This window comes from Heptranchias perlo, chromosome 40, assembly GCF_035084215.1.
Source record: "Heptranchias perlo isolate sHepPer1 chromosome 40, sHepPer1.hap1, whole genome shotgun sequence".
NCBI classification, from domain to species: Eukaryota; Metazoa; Chordata; class Chondrichthyes; order Hexanchiformes; family Hexanchidae; genus Heptranchias; species Heptranchias perlo.
In genome coordinates this window covers 19,473,685-19,491,918 of record NC_090364.1, presented here as the reverse complement: position 1 = coordinate 19,491,918, position 18,234 = coordinate 19,473,685, and the positions used below count along the sequence as shown (strand labels likewise).

The following is an 18,234-nucleotide window of genomic DNA, read 5'->3' as shown; positions in this document are numbered from 1 at the left end:
TTGAGCAGTGTAAAACCCAATGTTGCTCTTTTATTGTTTAATGAATCGGTTTGATTAAAGGCCGGGTGACTCTGCCCCCTCGAAAGATAGCCCATGAAAAGTGCCATATACTGAAGGGGGCCTGGGGGGGGCACCAGTCAGGAGATGGGCCTGTGGTGGGGGGGGACACCAGTCAGTGTGGAGACAGTCAGGAGATGGGAAGCGAGAGCTGCGGGGGAAAGGTGGGGAGTGGGGGGGTGTGGACAGTGTGGCGAGGAGCACCGTACAGAGGAGGGGTTGGGGGAAGAACGTGAGCATAGAGTGGAGGGAATCACCCTGGGTAAGGGCAAATATTGTGGGGAGGGGAGAGTGCGCATACACATGGGAGGGGAGGCAGAGGATCAACAAACATGAGGTGAAGACAGAAGGACTCTTCCAACCCAGGTCGAACATAAGAACAGGAGGAGGCCATTCAGCCCCTCGAGCCTGTTCCACCATTCAGTTAGATTACGGCTGATACCCAACAAAAATCGATCGATCTCAGTATTGAAAGCTCCAATTAACCCCCAACACCCACAGCTTTTTGGGGGAAGAGAATCCCAGATTCCCACTCCCCTTTGTGTGAAAAAGTGTTTCCTGATTTCACTTGTAAATGCCCTGGCTCTAATTTTAAGGTTATGCCCCTTGTTCTGGATTCCCCACTGGAGGGAATAATTTCTCTCCATCTACCCCATCGAATCCTTTTATCATTTTAAACACCTCAATTAGATCACCCCTCAGCCTTCTATATTCAAGGGAACCTGCAACCTGGCCTCATAATTTAACCCTTTTAGCCCCGGTAATTCTGGTGAATCTGTGCTGCACCCCCTCCAAGGCCAATATCTCCTTCCTAAGGTGCGGTGCCCAGAACTGAACACAATATCTCCAGATGGGGTCTAACCAGAGCTCTGTACAGCTGGAACATAACTTCCACCCCTTTGTATTCCAGCCCTCTTGAGATAATCCAATCGGTCTTTCTTAGGTCCAAAGTGGATGACCTCACACTTCCCCACATTGAACTCCATCTGCCACAGTTTTGCCCACTCACTCAATCTATCAATGTCCCTTTGCAACTTTCTGCTCCCATCTACACAACTTACTGTGCCTCCTAACTTAGTGTCATCTGCAAACTTGGATATAAGGCTCTCTATTACTTCATATATGGAAAAGATGAGGCCTCAGAACAGATCCCTGGGAAACACCACGTGTCATATCCCACCAATCAGAGAACATTCCCATCATCCCTACTCTCCGTCCCCCACCTTTCAACCAATCAGCAACCCATATCACAAGGTGACCCCCAGTTCCATGCACTCTTATTTTAGCCAATAATCTCTTGTGCTAAACTTTTTCGAATGTCTTCTGGATGTCCACATAGACACTCCCCTATTCACCATGTTAGTGACCTCTTCCAAAAAATTCAACGAGATTAGACAGGCATGACCTGCCCTGCACAATCCACACAGAATCTCTGATCAGCTCATACTTGTTCAAGTGCTCAGTCACCACGTGTTGGATGATAGGTTCCAGTAATCTCCCCACAATTCATGTTAAACTGGTTTCTCTCTCCCTCCCTTCTTAAAAATTGTTTCCAATTTTCCAATCTGAGGACACGATTCCTGAATCAAGAGTGATTTGGAAAAGTGTGACTAACACATGAAATGTCCTCACCAATTTCTTTTAATACGAGAGGATGAAGCAGGATAGTAAGATTTTTAAAACAACGATTAATTAAATCGGCCATAATATGGATCCGTCCTGAAAAGTTTTGATTGGACATGAGATATGTCTATTACTGTCCCAGTGCCAATAAAACGACAGGAAAATCACACTCTGCCCAACACAGTATCTTATAGAGCGACAGACCCTGTCCCCCAGGGTTATACAGTGACAGACCCTGTCCCCACCAGTACTGTACCCAGGGTTATACAGTGACAGACCTGTCCCCACCAGTACTGTACCCCAGTGTTATACAGTGACAGACCTGTCTCCACCAGTACTGTACCCCAGGGTTATACAGTGACAGACCTGTCTCCACCAGTACTGTACCCCAGTGTTATACAGTGACAGACCTGTCCCCACCAGTACTGTACCCCAGTGTTATACAGTGACAGACCTGTCCCCACCAGTACTGTACCCCAGTGTTATACAGTGACAGACCTGTCTCCACCAGTACTGTACCCCAGGGTTATACAGTGACAGACCTGTCCCCACCAGTACTGTACCCCAGTGTTATACAGGGACAGACCTGTCCCCACCAGTACTGTACCCCAGTGTTATACAGGGACAGACCTGTCCCCACCAGTACTGTACCCCAGTGTTATACAGTGACAGACCTGTGCCCACCAGTACTGTACCCCAGTGTTATACAGTGACAGACCTGTACCCACCAGTACTGTACCCCAGTGTTATACAGTGACAGACCTGTCCCCACCAGTACTGTACCCCAGTGTTATACAGGGACAGACCTGTGCCCACCAGTACTGTACCCCAGTGTTATACAGTGACAGACCTGTACCCACCAGTACTGTACCCCAGTGTGATACAGGAACAGACCTGTACCTACCAGTACTGTACCCCAGTGTTATACAGTGACAGACCTGTCCCCACCAGTACTGTACCCCAGTGTTATACAGGGACAGACCTGTCCCCACCAGTACTGTACCCCAGTGTTATACAGGGACAGACCTGTGCCCACCAGTACTGTACCCCAGTGTTATACAGTGACAGACCTGTACCCACCAGTACTGTACCCCAGTGTGATACAGGGACAGACCTGTACCCACCAGTACTGTACCCCAGTGTGATACAGGGACAGACCTGTACCTACCAGTACTGTACCCCAGTGTTATACAGGGACAGACCTGTCCTCACAGCCTCGGGAATCCCAGCTTCAGACAGTGAACTCTGAATGTGAAGCACATTTACAATTCACAGTTGTCAGAAACTGTCAGCTTGTCAACAGCCACCAGGCCCACAGCTAGGTACAAGGTGAAGGAATGTGAGACCTTCACTACACTGCACCTTGCCAGGCGGGAATTTGCATCCCGAGACACTGATAGGGGTGAACACAACGCAAGATTCATAAACATCGTGGGGGGGGGGGGGCACTGGGCTGAAGACTGGGGACTCAGCAAAAATCAGTCTGAGCAAAGAGAGATCTTGGAGGGAGCGACTAAGAGATCTCAGTAAACTGATAGTCCCTGAGAGAGAGGGACTGAGAGACACCAGTCAGTGTACAGATATCTCCCTGAGAGAGGGGACTGAGAGACACCAGTCAGTGTACAGATATCTCCCTGAGAGAGAGGGGCTGAGAGACACCAGTCAGTGTTCAGATATCTCCCTGAGGGAGAGGGACTGAGAGACACCAGTCAGTGTACAGATATCTCCCTGAGGGAGAGGGACTGAGAGACACCAGTCAGTGTACAGATATCTCCCTGAGAGAGGGACTGAGAAACACCAGTCAGTGTACAGATATCTCCCTGAGAGAGGGACTGAGAAACACCAGTCAGTGTACAGATATCTCCCTGAGAGAGGGACTGAGAAACACCAGTCAGTGTACAGATATCTCCCTGAGAGAGAGGGACTGAGAGACACCAGTCAGTGTACAGATATCTCCCTGAGAGAGAGGGACTGAGAGACACCAGTCAGTGTACAGATATCTCCCTGAGAGAGAGGGACAGAGAGACACCAGTCAGTGTACAGATATCTCCCTGAGAGAGAGGGACAGAGAGACACCAGTCAGTGTACAGATATCTCCCTGAGAGAGGGACTGAGAAACACCAGTCAGTGTACAGATATCTCCCTGAGAGAGAGGGACAGAGAGACACCAGTCAGTGTACAGATATCTCCCTGAGAGAGAGGGACAGAGAGACACCAGTCAGTGTACAGATATCTCCCTGAGAGAGAGGGACTGAGAGACACCAGTCAGTGTACAGATATCTCCCTGAGAGAGGGACTGAGAGACACCAGTCAGTGTACAGATATCTCCCTGAGAGAGGGACTGAGAAACACCAGTCAGTGTACAGATATCTCCCTGAGAGAGAGGGACTGAGAGACACCAGTCAGTGTACAGATATCTCCCTGAGAGAGAGGGGACTGAGAGACACCAGTCAGTGTACAGATATCTCCCTGAGAGAGAGGGACAGAGAGACACCAGTCAGTGTACAGATATCTCCCTGAGAGAGAGGGACAGAGAGACACCAGTCAGTGTACAGATATCTCCCTGAGAGAGGGACTGAGAAACACCAGTCAGTGTACAGATATCTCCCTGAGAGAGAGGGACAGAGAGACACCAGTCAGTGGACAGATATCTCCCTGAGAGAGAGGGACAGAGAGACACCAGTCAGTGTACAGATATCTCCCAGAGAGAGAGGGACTGAGAGACACCAGTCAGTGTACAGATATCTCCCTGAGAGAGGGACTGAGAAACACCAGTCAGTGTACAGATATCTCCCTGAGAGAGAGGGACAGAGAGACACCAGTCAGTGTACAGATATCTCCCTGAGAGAGAGGGACAGAGAGACACCAGTCAGTGTACAGATATCTCCCTGAGAGAGAGGGACTGAGAAACACCAGTCAGTGTACAGATATCTCCCTGAGAGAGAGGGACAGAGAGACACCAGTCAGTGTACAGATATCTCCCTGAGAGAGAGGGACAGAGAGACACCAGTCAGTGTACAGATATCTCCCTGAGGGAGAGGGACTGAGAGACACCAGTCAGTGTACAGATATCACCCTGAGAGAGGGGACTGAGAGACACCAGTCAGTGTACAGATATCTCCCTGAGAGTGAGGGGACTGAGAGACACCAGTCAGTGTACAGATATCTCCCTGAGAGAGAGGGGACTGAGAGACACCAGTCAGTGTACAGATATCACCCTGAGAGAGGGACTGAGAAACACCAGTCAGTGTACAGATATCTCCCTGAGAGAGAGGGGACTGAGAGACACCAGTCAGTGTACAGATATCTCCCTGAGAGAGGGGACTGAGAGACACCAGTCAGTGTACAGATATCTCCCTGAGAGAGAGGGGACTGAGAGACACCAGTCAGTGTACAGATATCTCCCTGAGAGAGGGGACTGAGAGACACCAGTCAGTGTACAGATATCTCCCTGAGAGTGAGGGGACTGAGAGACACCAGTCAGTGTACAGATATCTCCCTGAGAGAGAGGGGACTGAGAGACACCAGTCAGTGTACAGATATCTCCCTGAGAGAGAGGGGACTGAGAGACACCAGTCAGTGTACAGATATCTCCCTGAGAGAGAGAGGGACTGAGAGACACCAGTCAGTGTACAGATATCTCCCTGAGAGAGGGGACTGAGAGACACCAGTCAGTGTACAGATATCTCCCTGAGAGAGAGGGGCTGAGAGACACCAGTCAGTGTACAGATATCTCCCTGAGGGAGAGGGACTGAGAGACACCAGTCAGTGTACAGATATCTCCCTGAGAGAGAGGGGACTGAGAGACACCAGTCAGTGTACAGATATCTCCCTGAGAGAGAGGGGCTGAGAGACACCAGTCAGTGTACAGATATCTCCCTGAGGGAGAGGGACTGAGAGACACCAGTCAGTGTACAGATATCTCCCTGAGAGTGAGGGGACTGAGAGACACCAGTCAGTGTACAGATATCTCCCTGAGAGAGAGGGACTGAGAGACACCAGTCAGTGTACAGATATCTCCCTGAGAGAGAGGGACTGAGAGACACCAGTCAGTGTACAGATATCTCCCTGAGAGAGAGGGGACTGAGAGACACCAGTCAGTGTACAGATATCACCCTGAGAGAGAGGGGACTGAGAGACACCAGTCAGTGTACAGATATCACCCTGAGAGAGAGGGGACTGAGAGACACCAGTCAGTGTACAGATATCACCCTGAGAGAGAGGGACTGAGAGACACCAGTCAGTGTACAGATATCTCCCTGAGAGAGAGGGGACTGAGAGACACCAGTCAGTGTACAGATATCTCCCTGAGAGAGAGGGGCTGAGAGACACCAGTCAGTGTACAGATATCTCCCTGAGAGAGAGGGACTGAGAGACACCAGTCAGTGTACAGATATCTCCCTGAGAGAGAGGGACTGAGAGACACCAGTCAGTGTACAGATATCTCCCTGAGAGAGAGGGGACTGAGAGACACCAGTCAGTGTACAGATATCTCCCTGAGAGAGAGGGACTGAGAGACACCAGTCAGTGTACAGATATCACCCTGAGAGAGAGGGACTGAGAGACACCAGTCAGTGTACAGATATCACCCTGAGAGAGAGGGACTGAGAGACACCAGTCAGTGTACAGATATCTCCCTGAGAGAGAGGGGACTGAGAGACACCAGTCAGTGTACAGATATCTCCCTGAGAGAGAGGGGACTGAGAGACACCAGTCAGTGTTCAGATATCACCCTGAGGGAGAGGGGACTGAGAGACACCAGTCAGTGTTCAGATATCACCCTGAGAGAGAGGGACTGAGAGGCACCAGTCAGTGTACAGATATCTCCCTGAGAGGGAGAGGACTGAGAGACACCAGTCAGTGTACAGATATCACCGAGAGAGAGGGACTGAGAGACACCAGTCAGTGTACAGATATCTCCCTGAGAGGGAGAGGACTGAGAGACACCAGTCAGTGTTCAGATATCTCCCTGAGAGGGAGAGGACTGAGAGACACCAGTCAGTGTACAGATATCTCCCTGAGAGAGAGGGGACTGAGAGACACCAGTCAGTGTTCAGATATCTCCCTGAGAGAGGGACTGAGAAACACCAGTCAGTGTACAGATATCTCCCTGAGAGAGGGACTGAGAGACACCAGTCAGTGTACAGATCTCACCCTGAGGGAGAGGGACTGAGAGACACCAGTCAGTGTACAGATATCTCCTTGTGGGAGAGGGACTGAGAGACACCAGTCAGTGTACAGATATCTCCCTGAGAGAGAGGGGACTGAGAGACACCAGTCAGTGCACAGATATCTCCCTGAGAGAGGGACTGAGAAACACCAGTCAGTGTACAGATATCTCCCTGAGAGGGAGAGGACTGAGAGACACCAGTCAGTGTACAGATATCTCCCTGAGAGAGGGACTGAGAGACACCAGTCAGTGTACAGATATCTCCCTGAGAGGGAGAGGACTGAGAGACACCAGTCAGTGTACAGATATCTCCCTGAGAGGGAGGGGACTGAGAGACACCAGTCAGTGTACAGATATCACCCTGAGAGAGAGGGACTGAGAGACACCAGTCAGTGTTCAGATATCTCCCTGAGAGAGGGACTGAGAAACACCAGTCAGTGTACAGATATCTCCCTGAGAGAGAGGGGACTGAGAGACACCAGTCAGTGTACAGATATCTCCCTGAGAGAGAGGGGCTGAGAGACACCAGTCAGTGTACAGATATCTCCCTGAGAGAGAGGGACTGAGAGACACCAGTCAGTGTACAGATATCTCCTTGTGGGAGAGGGACTGAGAGACACCAGTCAGTGTACAGATCTCACCCTGAGAGAGAGGGACTGAGAGACACCAGTCAGTGTTCAGATATCTCCCTGAGAGAGGGACTGAGAAACACCAGTCAGTGTACAGATATCTCCCTGAGAGAGAGGGGACTGAGAGACACCAGTCAGTGTACAGATATCTCCCTGAGAGGGAGAGGACTGAGAGACACCAGTCAGTGTTCAGATATCTCCCTGAGAGGGAGAGGACTGAGAGACACCAGTCAGTGTACAGATATCTCCCTGAGAGAGAGGGGACTGAGAGACACCAGTCAGTGTTCAGATATCTCCCTGAGAGAGGGACTGAGAAACACCAGTCAGTGTACAGATATCTCCCTGAGAGAGGGACTGAGAGACACCAGTCAGTGTACAGATCTCACCCTGAGGGAGAGGGACTGAGAGACACCAGTCAGTGTACAGATATCTCCTTGTCGGAGAGGGACTGAGAGACACCAGTCAGTGTTCAGATATCACCGAGAGAGAGGGACTGAGAGACACCAGTCAGTGCACAGATATCTCCCTGAGAGAGGGACTGAGAAACACCAGTCAGTGTACAGATATCTCCCTGAGAGGGAGAGGACTGAGAGACACCAGTCAGTGTACAGATATCTCCCTGAGAGAGGGACTGAGAGACACCAGTCAGTGTACAGATATCTCCCTGAGAGGGAGAGGACTGAGAGACACCAGTCAGTGTACAGATATCACCCTGAGAGAGAGGGGACTGAGAGACACCAGTCAGTGTTCAGATATCTCCCTGAGAGAGGGACTGAGAAACACCAGTCAGTGTACAGATATCTCCCTGAGAGAGAGGGGACTGAGAGACACCAGTCAGTGTACAGATATCTCCCTGAGAGAGAGGGGACTGAGAGACACCAGTCAGTGTACAGATATCTCCCTGAGAGAGGGACTGAGAGACACCAGTCAGTGTACAGATATCTCCCTGAGAGAGAGGGGACTGAGAGACACCAGTCAGTGTACAGATATCTCCCTGAGAGAGAGGGGACTGAGAGACACCAGTCAGTGTACAGATCTCACCCTGAGGGAGAGGGACTGAGAGACACCAGTCAGTGTACAGATATCTCCTTGTGGGAGAGGGACTGAGAGACACCAGTCAGTGTTCAGATATCACCGAGAGAGAGGGACTGAGAGACACCAGTCAGTGCACAGATATCTCCCTGAGAGAGAGGACTGAGAAACACCAGTCAGTGTACAGATATCTCCCTGAGAGGGAGAGGACTGAGAGACACCAGTCAGTGTACAGATATCTCCCTGAGAGAGGGACTGAGAGACACCAGTCAGTGTACAGATATCTCCCTGAGAGGGAGAGGACTGAGAGACACCAGTCAGTGTACAGATATCTCCCTGAGAGGGAGGGGACTGAGAGACACCAGTCAGTGTACAGATATCTCCCTGAGAGAGGGGCTGAGAGACACCAGTCAGTGTACAGATATCTCCCTGAGAGAGAGGGACTGAGAGACACCAGTCAGTGTACAGATATCTCCTTGTGGGAGAGGGACTGAGAGACACCAGTCAGTGTACAGATCTCACCCTGAGAGAGAGGGACTGAGAGACACCAGTCAGTGTACAGATATCTCCTTGTGGGAGAGGGACTGAGAGACACCAGTCAGTGTACAGATATCTCCCTGAGAGAGAGGGACTGAGAGACACCAGTCAGTGTACAGATATCTCCTTGTGGGAGAGGGACTGAGAGACCAGTCAGTGTGCAGATATCTCCTTGTGGGAGAGGGACTGAGAGACCAGTCAGTGTACAGATATCTCCTTGTGGGAGAGGGACTGAGAGACCAATTAGAAAATCAAGGAGGAACTTTTTTTTTTACTAAGAGGAGGGTATGTATGAGGAACAGATTACTGGCACGGATGGTGGAACAAAAAACCTTACTGGGTTTCAAGGAGGAACGAGACAGGTTCTGATCAACAAATGGGATCCAGAGGTTAGAAATGCACCAAGGGAACACGGTGGATAGGTGGGCCAGATGGGCTGAAGGTTGTTGTCTGCCTGTAACGGTCACAATGCAAGTAGGTTGCAGGCAAATATGTGAGGCAGAGGCACTAGCAGCACTGGGGCCAACGTGGAGCGTGAGTGAAGCTTTAAGCTCAGTGGTTAGCGTCCCGCCTCCAGGTCAGAAGGTGCACAGATCAAGCCCCACTCCCGGCAGGGCGGAGCCCCGAGCCCCCGGCAGGGCGGAGCCCCGAGCCCCCGGCAGGGCGGAGCCCCGAGCCCCCGGCAGGGCGGAGCCCCGAGCCCCCGGCAGGGCGGAGCCCCGAGCCCCCGGCAGGGCGGAGCCCCGAGCCCCCGGCAGGGCGGAGCCCCGAGCCCCCGGCAGGGCGGAGCCCCGAGCCCCCGGCACTGAATTCTGACCCTAATCCTTGTAACATTTTAAACACCTCGATTAGATCACCCCTCAACCTTCTAAACTCCAGGGAATACAAACCAAGTCTGTGCAACCTCTCCTCGTAATTTAACCCTTTTAGCCCCGGTATCATTCTGGTGAATCTGTGCTGCACCCCCTCCAAGGCCAATATCTCCTTCCTGAGGTGCGGTGCCCAGAACTGAACGCAGTCTCCGGGTGGGGTCTGACCAAGGTTCGATACAACTAAAGAATCATTTCATCCCCTTTGTATTCCAGCCCCCTTGAGATAAAGGCCAACATTCCATCAGCCTCTAATTATTTTTTGTACCTGCCCACTAGCTTTTAGTGATTCCTGGACTCGGACCCCTAAATCTCTCTGCTCCTCCACAGTTCCGAGCTTCTCGCCATTTAGAAAATACTCTATGATTTGTCTTTCTTGGGTCCAAAGTGGATGACCTCACACTTCCCCACATTGAACTCCATCTGCCACAGTTTTGCCCACTCACTCAATCTATCAATGTCCCTTTGTAACTTTCTGCTCCCATCTACACAACTTACTGTGCCTCCTAACTTAGTGTCATCCACAAACCTGAATCTACAGCTCTCGATTCCTTCATCTAAGTCATTGATAAATAAGGTGAATAGTCGAGGCCCCAGTACAGATCCCCGGGGGACACCACTCGTCACATCCCACTAATCAGAGAACATTCCCTTTATCCCCACTCTTGGTCTCCCAACTCCCAACCAATTTCCAAACCAAGTCAAGAGGCTACCTCCAATTCCATGCACTCATATTTTTGCCAATAATCTCTTCAGTGGATCCCAAAGCCTTTTGGAAGCCCAGATAAAAAACATCCATAGACACTGCCTTATCAGCGGTCTCCTCAAAAAACTCAACGAGATTAGTCAGACATGACCTACACGTAACAAAGCCATGCTGTCTCTCTGATCTGAGTGCTCAATCACTCTATCCCTGATGACATGGTTAGAATAGAATCTTACAGCACAAAAAGGAGGCCGTTCAGCCCATCGTGCCTGTGCCAGCTCTTTGAAAGAGCTATCCAATTAGTCCCATTCTCCAGCTCTTTCCCCATAGACCCACACATTTTTCCCTTGAAGTATTTATCCAATTCCCTTTTGAAAGTTACTATTGAATCTGCTTCCACCGCCCTTTCAGGCAGTGCATTCCAGATCATAACAACTCGCTGCATAAAAATATTCTCATTTCTCTCTCTTATGCTAATTATTTTAAGTCTGTCCCCTCTGGTTACCCACCCTCCTGCCACTGGAAACAAGTTTCTCCGTATCTACTCTATCAAAACCTTTCATGATTTTGAACATCTCTACCTAATCTCCCCTTAACCTTCTCTGCTCTAAGGAGAACAACCCCAGCTTCTCCAGTCTCTCCACATAACTGAAGTCCCTCATCCCTGGTGCCATTCTGGTAAATTTCCTTGGCACCCTCTCCAAGGCCGTGACATCCTTCCTAAAGTGTGGTGCCCAGAATTGGACACAATGTTTCATTTCTCTGTGCTTTTATTTTAGCCAAGAATCACTTGTGCTGAACCTCATCAAATGCCTTCTGGAATCCATATAGACAACATCCATAGACACTCCCCTGTCCACCATGTTAGTGACCTCCTCAAAAAATTCAACTAGATTAGACAGGCTTGACCAGCCCTGCACAATCCACACTGAATCTCTGATCAGCTCACACTTTGTTCAAATGCTCAGTCACTCTGACCCTGATGAGAGAGTCCACTAACTTTCCTAAAACTCAGGTTAGACTGACAGATCTGTCGTTTCCTGGTCTTTCTCTCCCACCTTTCTTGAATAACATTAGCAAATTTCCAATCTAACGGCACAATTCCCGAATCAAGAGAGCTTTGAAAGATTATGACTAACACTTCTGCAGTTTCCTCAACACCTTCTTTTAATCCCCTGGGATGGAAACCATCAGGTCCTGGAGATTTATCTATCCTAAGTCCCATTATTTTCTCTATTACCATTTTGTTACTTATATTAATTTCAATAAATTCCACCCCTTGCATTTGTTTACTTTCCCGTCTATCACTGGTATTTGATTCTGCTCCCCTGTGAAGAGGTACAAAATACTTGTTTAATAAATCTGCCATGGCTTTGTTCTCTATTACTGTGCCTGTCTTTCATGGGCCCACATCTCCCTTAGGCACTCTCTTACTCCTAATATATTTATAAAAACTTAGACGATTGGTCTTTACATTACTTGCATTTTTTTTCCCATAGAATCGTAGAAAATTTACGGCACAGAAGGAGGCCATTCGGCCCATGCCAGCCGAAAATGAGCCACCCAGCCTAAGGGAGTGTGACACTGTCGGAGATGTCGTCTTCCAGATGAGACATTAAACCGAGGTCCCATCTGCCCTCTCAGGTGGATGTAAAAGATCCCATGGCACTATTCAAAAACAGGGGAGTTTTCCCCAGTGTCCTGGCCAATACTTATCTCTCAACCAACATGACAGACACATTATCTGATCGTTACCATGTTACTGTTTGTGGGATCTTGCTGTGCGCACATTGACTGCCGCGTTTCCAATATTGCAACAGTGACTACACTTCAAAGTATTTAATTAGCTGTAAAGCACTTTGGGACGTCCCGAGGACGTGAAAGGCGCTATAGAAACGCAAGCTTTTCTTTCATAGAAAGGTTACAGCACGGAAGGAGGCCATTCAGCCCATTGAGTCCGTGCCAGCTCCATGCAAGAGCAATCCAGCTAGTCCCACTCCCCTGCCCTATCCCCGTAGCCCTGCAAATTTTTTCCTTTCAAGTACATATCCAGTTTCCTTTTGAAGGAGGCCTCCACCGCCCCCTCAGGCAGTGCGTTCCAGATCACAACCACTCGCTGTGTAAAAGTTTTTCCTCATGTCACTTTTGATTCTTTTGCCAATCACCTTAAATCTATGTCCTCTGGTTCTTGACCCTTCTGCCAATGGGAACAGTTTCTCTCTATCTACTCTGTCTAGACCCTTCATGATTTTGAACACCTCTATCAAATCTCCTCGCAACCGTCTCTGTTCCAAGGAGAACAACCCCAGCTTCTCCAGTCTATCCACACAACTAAAGTCCCTCATCCCTGGAATTATTCTAGTAAATCTCTTCTGCACCCTCTCTAAGGCCTTCACATCTTTCCTGAATTCCGGTGCCCAGAACTGACACAATACTCCAGTTGACATGATTTCCATACTTTTGTACTCTATGCCTCTATTTATAAAGCCCAGGATCCCGTATGCTTTTTTTAACCAATTTCTCAACCTGCCCTGCCACCTTCAACGATTTGTGCACATATACCCCCAGATCTCTCTGTTCCTGTACCCCTTTTAGAATTGTGCCCTCTAGTTTATATTGCCTCTCCTCGTTCTTCCTACCAAAATGTATCACATCACATTTTTCTGCGTTAAATTTCATCTGCCACGTGTCCGCCCATTCCACCAGCCTGTCTATATCCTCTTGAAGTCTATCACTATCCTCCTCACTGTTCACTACACTTCCAAGTTTTGTGTCATCTGCAAATTTGGAAATTGTGCCCTGTACACCCAAGTCCAAGTCATTAATATATATCAAGAAAAGCAGTGGTCCCAGCACTGACCCCTGGGGAACACCATTGTACACCTCCCTCCAGTCCGAAAAACAACCGTTCACCACTACTCTCTGCTTCCTGTCATTTAGCCAATTCTGTATCCATGTTGCTACTGCCCCCTTTATTCCAGGGGCCGCAATCTTGATGATAAACCTACCGTGCGGCACTTTATCAAACGCCTTTTGGAGTCCACATAGACCACATCAACCCTTTCTGTAACCTCATCAAAAAACTCTTATCAGGCTAGTTAAATACGATTTGCCTTTAACAATCCGTGCTGGCTTTCCCTAATCAATCCACACTCGTCCAAGTGACTGTTAATTCTGTCCCGGATTATTGTTTCCAAAAGTTTCCCCACCACCGAGATTAAACTGACTGGCCTGTAGTTGCTGGGTTTATCCTTACACCCTTTTTTCAACAAGGGTGTAACATTTGCAATTCTCCAGTCCTCTGGCACCACCCCCCATATCTAAGGATGTTTGGAAGATTATGACCAGTACCTCAGCAACCTAGGATGCATCTCATCTGGACCGGGTGACATCTATTTTCAGTACAGCCAGCCTTTCTAGTACCTCCTCTCTATCAATTTTTAGCCCATCCAGTATCTCAACTACATCTTCCTTTACTGAGACTCTGGCAGTATCTTCTTCCTTGGTAAAGACAGATGCAAAGTACTCATTTAGTACCTCGGCCATCCCTCCTGCCTCCGTGAGTAGATCTCCTTTATGGTCCCGAATCAGCCCCAACCCTCTTCTTACTACTCGTTTTCTATTTATATGCCCGTAGAAGACTTTTAGATTCCCTTTTATGTTGGCCGCCAGTCTATTCTCATACTCTCTCTTTGCCCCTCTTATTTCCTTTTTCACTTCCCCTCTGAACTTTCTATATTCTGCCTGGTTCTCACTTGTGTTATCAATCTGACATTTGTCATGTGCCCCTTTTTTCTGTCACCCAGGGAGCTCTGGCTTTAGTTGCCCTACCTTTCTGCCTCGTGGGAATGTGCCTAGACTGTACCCGAACCATCTCCTCTTTAAAAACCGCCCACTGTTCAATTACAGTTTTGCCTGCCAATCTTTGATTCCAATTTACCCGGGCCAGATCTGTTCTCAACCCAGTGAAATTGGCCCTCCTCCAATTGAGTATTTTTACTTTAGAGTGGTCCATGTCCTTTTCGCTATTCTAAACCTTATGATACTATGATCACTGTTCCCTAAATGCCCCCCCACTGACACTTGCTGCACTTGGCCCACCTCATTCCCCAGAACCAAGTCCAGCAATGCCTCCTTCCTCATTGGGCCGGAAACGTACTGGTCAAGAAAGTTCTCCTGGACACATTTCAAAAATTCCTCCCCCTCTTTGCCCCTTTATATTATTATTATCGCAGTCTATATTAGGATAGATGAAGTCCCCCATTATCACTACTCTATGGCTCTTTCACCTCTGTAATTTCCCTGCAAATTTGTTCCTCTATATCCTTCCCACTAGTTGGTGGCCTATAGAATACACCCAGTAGTGTAATGGCACCTTTATTGTTTCTTAACTCTAACCAAATAGATTCTGTCCTTGACCCCTCCAGGACATCCTCTCTCTCCAGCACTGCAATATTCTCCTTAATCAATACTGCCACCCCCCTTCCCCCCTTTCTTTCCTTCCCTATCTTTCCTGAACACCTTGTATCCAGGAATATTTAGTACCCAATCCTGCCCTTTTTTGAGCCAGGTCTCCGTTATCGTCACATCACCATATTCCCATGTGGCTAATTGCACCTCCAGCTCACCAACCTTGTTTACCACACTTCGTGCATTTACACACATGTACTGTAAACCTAGCTTAGACTTTCTTGTACTCTCTCTCAGTCTGATCCCATCTAATACTGTACTATCTCTTACTCTAGTGCTATCTTTTTCCCCCAATCCTTTGTGCACCTTGTTTCTTCTTTCCAATGCTACATCCTGGTGCCCATCTCCCTGCCAAATTAGTTTAAACCCTCCCCCCCACAGCACTAGTGAACCTCCCCGCGAGGATATTGGTCCCAGCTCTGTTGAGGTGCAGCCCGTCTGACCTGTACAGGTCCCACCTCCCCCAGAACTGGTCCCATGCCCCAGGAATCTAAAGCCCTCCCTCCTGCACCATCTCTCCAGCCACGCTTTCATCTGCTGTATCCTCCTATTTCTGTACTCACTTCTTTTGTGAACAGCACTGGCCCAATGGGACACTCAGTGATTAGAACTCATTCTACCTCATTGGAAGGGGGTGAGGAGGGCTGTAATGGTTATAGAGGGGGGTAGGAGAGTTCTGGGGGAGGGTTCAGGGGGGTCCGGGAAGGTGGGAAGTGGGGATTGAGGGGGTCTGGGAAGGAAGGGAGTGTTGAGGGGGTCCGGGAAGGAGTGGGGGGGGGTTGAGGGGGTCCTGGGGGGGGGGGGGGGGGGGTTGAGGGGGTCCTGGGGGGGGGGGGGGGGTTGAGGGGGTCCTGGGGGGGGGGGGGGTTGAGGGGGTCCTGGGGGGGGGGGGGTTGAGGGGGGTCCTGGGGGGGGGGGGGGGGTTGAGGGGGTCCTGGGGGGGGGGGGGGGGTTGAGGGGGGTCCTGGGGGGGGGGGGGGGGGTTGAGGGGGTCCTGGGGGGGGGGGGGGGGGGTTGAGGGGGTCCTGGGGGGGGGGGGTTGAGGGGGTCCTGGGGGGGGGGGGGGGGGGTTGAGGGGGTCCTGGGGGGGGGGGGGGGTTGAGGGGGGTCCTGGGGGGGGGGGGGGGTTGAGGGGGTCCTGGGGGGGGGGGGGGGGGGTTGAGGGGGTCCTGGGGGGGGGGGGGTTGAGGGGGTCCTGGGGGGGGGGGGGGGGGTTGAGGGGGTCCTGGGGGGGGGGGGTTGAGGGGGTCCTGGGGGGGGGGGTTGAGGGGGTCCTGGGGGGGGGGGGGTTGAGGGGGTCCTGGGGGGGGGGGGGGGTTGAGGGGGTCCTGGGGGGGGGGGGGGGGGTTGAGGGGGTCCTGGGGGGGGGGGGGTTGAGGGGGTCCTGGGGGGGGGGGGGGGGGTTGAGGGGGTCCTGGGGGGGGGGGGGGGGTTGAGGGGGTCCTGGGGGGGGGGGGGTTGAGGGGGTCCTGGGGGGGGGGGGGTTGAGGGGGTCCTGGGGGGGGGGGGGGGGGTTGAGGGGGTCCGGGAAGGAGGAGTGGGGGGGGTAGAGGAGGGGGTCCGGGAAGGAGGAGTGGGGGGGGTAGAGGAGGGGGTCCGGGAAGGAGGAGTGGGGGGGGTAGAGGAGGGGGTCCGGGAAGGAGGAGTGGGGGGGGTAGAGGAGGGGGTCCGGGAAGGAGGAGTGGGGGGGGTAGAGGAGGGGGTCCGGGAAGGAGGAGTGGGGGGTGGGTGTAGAGGAGGAGTGGGGGGGTGGGGGTAGGTGGAGGGGGGGGTGGGGGGTAGGTGGAGGGGGGGTGGGGGTAGGTGGAGGGGGGGGGGTGGGGTAAGAGGGCTGAGGTTTGTTGGGATAATCCCAGCGGGGTGTACGAGTAGGAGGAGGCGGGTGGGTTTTGATTTCGAACGAATCTCCCAACCAAAAGAGAGAGAGAAAAAAATAAAATTGTTACAATAAAACGGGGGGGGGGGGGGGGGGGGGGGAAATACACCGAAAAATCCAACTAAAGCCGGCGGGGGAAGCGGCAGCGCCTGACTGGGGCTCCAGGAGACCCGAGCCCTTCCAGGCCGAGCCTCTCGGAGCTCGAATCCCAACCACGCCATTAATTTGTTCTGGTTTTTTTTTTGGGGGGGGGGGGGGGGTCGGTTTTTAATGGACTGAATCCCCCGGTTTAAAGACGGATCAGCGGGTAAATAAATAACCCCCCCTCCGCCCAGCTCCCTCCCCTGGACCCAGCGGCCCCGCAGTAACCATTTTGTTGGCGACATTGTATCGCAGCGGCTCCTGGATTTGTTTCATTGTATCCCGGGGGGGGGCGGTGGGGGGACTATCGGCCCCTCTCGCTGCTCCTAGTCCCGGAGAGAGAGAGGGGGGGTTTACACCCCACAGCGATTGATTTATTGATCCGGGGGTGGAAGCGGCGGCTCCTCGCCCCCCCTCCAGTTTCAGCCCCTTGTCCTCCCTGAAACTCACCAGCCTCACATGTCCCTGCCGGAGTGAAACTAACACGAAACCGACATCAGGCGACTTACCCGCAGTCCCGGCGCCTCCATCCCGCCACCGCGACGGTTCGCCCCTCTTTTTGCTCTTTTGCTTTTTCTCTTTCCCCCCTCCCCAACCCCCCAAATCTTTTTTTTTTCTTCTTTTCCCCCCCCTCCCCACCCAAAGCTACAATCTTTCCAGCGTCACGTGATAGCCATGGATTGGGTTTTTTTTTTCACACAGACTCTCTTCTCAGACCAGTCTGGCTGAGCTGGGATTTTGCAAATCCACTTCTCTGAGCTCCCGACGTGCTGTCTGTCAGGGCCGGTCCTTCACATTCTCACCCTCTCCAGCACTTGGAAATTCTTCATCTCTCCACCCAACCCCTGAAATCAAATCTGCCCTCGTTTTCTCCATTAATTTTATCTTCACTTCTGCTCGACTTTTTGCACTGTGAATTCCTTCCTTCATATTTATGATTGGCATTGTGTTAAACTTGTCTTAGGAAAGAAATATTGGTCTCCGAGGGGGTGAACTGCACTTACCCCAATGATGCCAGGGGTCAAACTGTTACATTTTGAGGATGGGCTGCATACACTCGGCTTGTATCCTCTTACAGTCAGAGGAAGTTACGGTGCAGAAGAAGGCCATTCGGCCCATTGTGG

General features: G+C 51.2%; 1 protein-coding gene across 1 annotated transcript in view; it reads right to left on the bottom strand.

The window, feature by feature from the left end:
• Positions 1-17,708, bottom strand: part of tcf20 (transcription factor 20) — a 63,907-nt gene extending 46,199 nt beyond the window's left edge. Inside the window, 1 exon segment of the mRNA XM_067974737.1 lies at positions 17,620-17,708. The gene's annotated coding sequence lies outside the window, so the exon portion shown is untranslated.
• Positions 17,709-18,234: the final 526 nt, after the last annotated feature.